The 2,500-nt window shown below is 46.8% G+C and overlaps 2 non-coding genes across 2 annotated transcripts; both read right to left on the bottom strand.

The window, feature by feature from the left end:
• Positions 1-1,314: 1,314 nt before the first annotated feature.
• Positions 1,315-1,386, bottom strand: trnap-agg (transfer RNA proline (anticodon AGG)). Its single transcript has one exon. It is a non-coding gene; the product is annotated as a tRNA-Pro (tRNA).
• A 530-nt stretch (positions 1,387-1,916) lies between these two features.
• Positions 1,917-1,988, bottom strand: trnap-agg (transfer RNA proline (anticodon AGG)). Its single transcript has one exon. It is a non-coding gene; the product is annotated as a tRNA-Pro (tRNA).
• Positions 1,989-2,500: the final 512 nt, after the last annotated feature.

Raw genomic sequence — 2,500 nt, 5'->3', positions numbered from 1 at the left:
GATTGATCGATTTGTTGTCACAAAACATGCTTAGACAAAGGCTCCCTGCACCCTAAGCGAGAATCATACCACGAGACCAACGATCCATGTTCTGGTTGCTGCTTCAATCGATTTGTTGTCACAAAACATGCTTAGACATAAAGAGCTGGAGAAACTTCCGCAGCAAATCACACCGATCTACGTTGGGTAAAGGACTGATTTGGGAATAGAACAGGAGCCCTCTTTGACATGTTACCTCCTTCATCAACATACTGTAATGGGCTCGTCGGGGATTTGAACCCGGGACCTCTCGCACCCTAAGCGAGAATCATACCCCTAGACCCACGAGCCACGTTCTAGTTGCTGATTCGATTGATCGATTTGTTGTCACAAAAAATGCTTAGACAAAGGCTCCCTGCACCCTAAGCGAGAATCATACCCCTAGACCAACGAGCCATGTTCTGGTTGCTGCTTTGATCGATTTGTTGTCACAAAACATGCTTAGACATAAAGAGCTGGAGAAACTTCCGCAGCAAATCACCCCGATCGACCTTGGGTAAATGACAGATTTGGGAATAGAACAGCAGCCCTCTTTGCCAGGTTACCTCTTTCAACAGCATACTGTAATGGGCTCGTCCAGGATTTGAACCCAGGACTTCTGGCACCCTATGCGAGAATCATACCCCTAGACCAACGAGCCATGCTCCAGCTGCTGCTTCGATTGATCGATTTGTTGTCACAAAACATGCTTAGACAAAGGCTCCCTGCATCCTAAGCGAGAATCATACCCCTAGACCAACGAGCCATGTTCTGGTTGCTCCTTTGATCGATTTGTTGTCACAAAACATGCGTAGACAAAAAGAGTTCGAGAAACTTCTGCAGCAAATCACCCCGATCGACCTTGGGTAAATGACAGATTTGGGAATAGAACAGCAGCCCTCTTTGCCAGGTTACCTCTTTCAACAGCATACTGTAATGGGCTCGTCCAGGATTTGAACCCAGAACTTCTGGCACCCTATGCGAGAATCATACCCCTAGACCAACGAGCCATGTTGTAGTTGCTGCTTCGATTGATCTATTTGTTGTCACAAAACATGCTTAGACAAAGGCTCCCTGCACCCTAAGCGAGAATCATACCACGAAACCAATGTGCCATGTTCTGGTTGCTGCTTTGATCGATTTGTTGTCACAAAACATGCGTAGACAAAAAGAGTTCGAGAAACTTCTGCAGAAAATCACCCCGATCTACGTTTGGAAAAGGACTGATTTGGGAATAGAACAGGAGCCCTCTTTGCCAGGTTACCTCCTTCTACAGCAATGGGCTGTAGAAGTAATGGGCTCGTCCGGGATTTGAACCCGGGACCTCTCGCACCCTAAGCGAGAATCATACCCCTAGACCAACGAGCCATGTTCTGGTTGCTGCTTTGATCGATTTGTTGTCACAAAACATGCTTAGACATAAAGAGCTGGAGAAACTTCTGCAGAAAATCACCCCGATCTACGTTTGGAAAAGGACTGATTTGGGAATAGAACAGCAGCCCTCTTTGCCAGGTTACCTCTTTCAACAGCATACTGTAATGGGCTCGTCCAGGAATTGAACCCAGGACTTCTGGCACCCTATGCGAGAATCATACCCCTAGACCAACGAGCCATGTTGAAGTTGCTGCTTCGATTGATCTTTTTGTTGTCACAAAACATGCTTAGACAAAGGCTCCCTGCACCCTAAGCGAGAATCATACCACGAAACCAATGTGCCATGTTCTGGTTGCTGCTTTGATCGATTTGTTGTCACAAAACATGCGTAGACAAAAAGAGTTCGAGAAACTTCTGCAGAAAATCACCCCGATCTACGTTTGGAAAAGGACTGATTTGGGAATAGAACAGGAGCCCTCTTTGCCAGGTTACCTCCTTCTACAGCAATGGGCTGTAGAAGTAATGGGCTCGTCCGGGATTTGAACCCGGGACCTCTCGCACCCTAAGCGAGAATCATACCCCTAGACCAACGAGCCATGTTCCAGTTGTGCTTTGATTGATCGATTTGTTGTCACAAAACATGCTTAAACAAAGGATCCCTGCACCCTAAGCGAGAATCATACCACGAGACCAACGAGCCATGTTCTGGTTGCTGCTTCGATCGATTTGTTGTCGCAAAACATGCTTAGACATAAACAGCTGGAGAAACTTCCGCAGCAAATCACACCGATCTACGTTGGGTAAAGGACTGATTTGGGAATAGAACAGGAGCCCTCTTTGACATGTTACCTCCTTCATCAGCATACTGTAATGGGCTCGTCGAGATTTGAACCCGGGACCTCTCGCACCCTAAGCGAGAATCATACCCCTAGACCAACGAGCCACGTTCTAGTTGTTGATTCGATTGATCGATTTGTTGTCACAAAACATGCTTAGACAAAGGCTCCCTGCACCCTAAGCGAGAATCATACCACGAGACCAACGAGCCATGTTCTGGTTGCTGCTTCGATCGATTTGTTGTCACAAAACATGCTTAGACATAAAGAGC

This window comes from Osmerus eperlanus, chromosome 23 (assembly GCF_963692335.1).
Source record: "Osmerus eperlanus chromosome 23, fOsmEpe2.1, whole genome shotgun sequence".
In the NCBI taxonomy this organism is placed as follows: Eukaryota; Metazoa; Chordata; class Actinopteri; order Osmeriformes; family Osmeridae; genus Osmerus; species Osmerus eperlanus.
The sequence above is the reverse complement of the archived record's forward strand: the minus strand, read 5'-3'. Positions and strand labels throughout refer to the sequence as shown.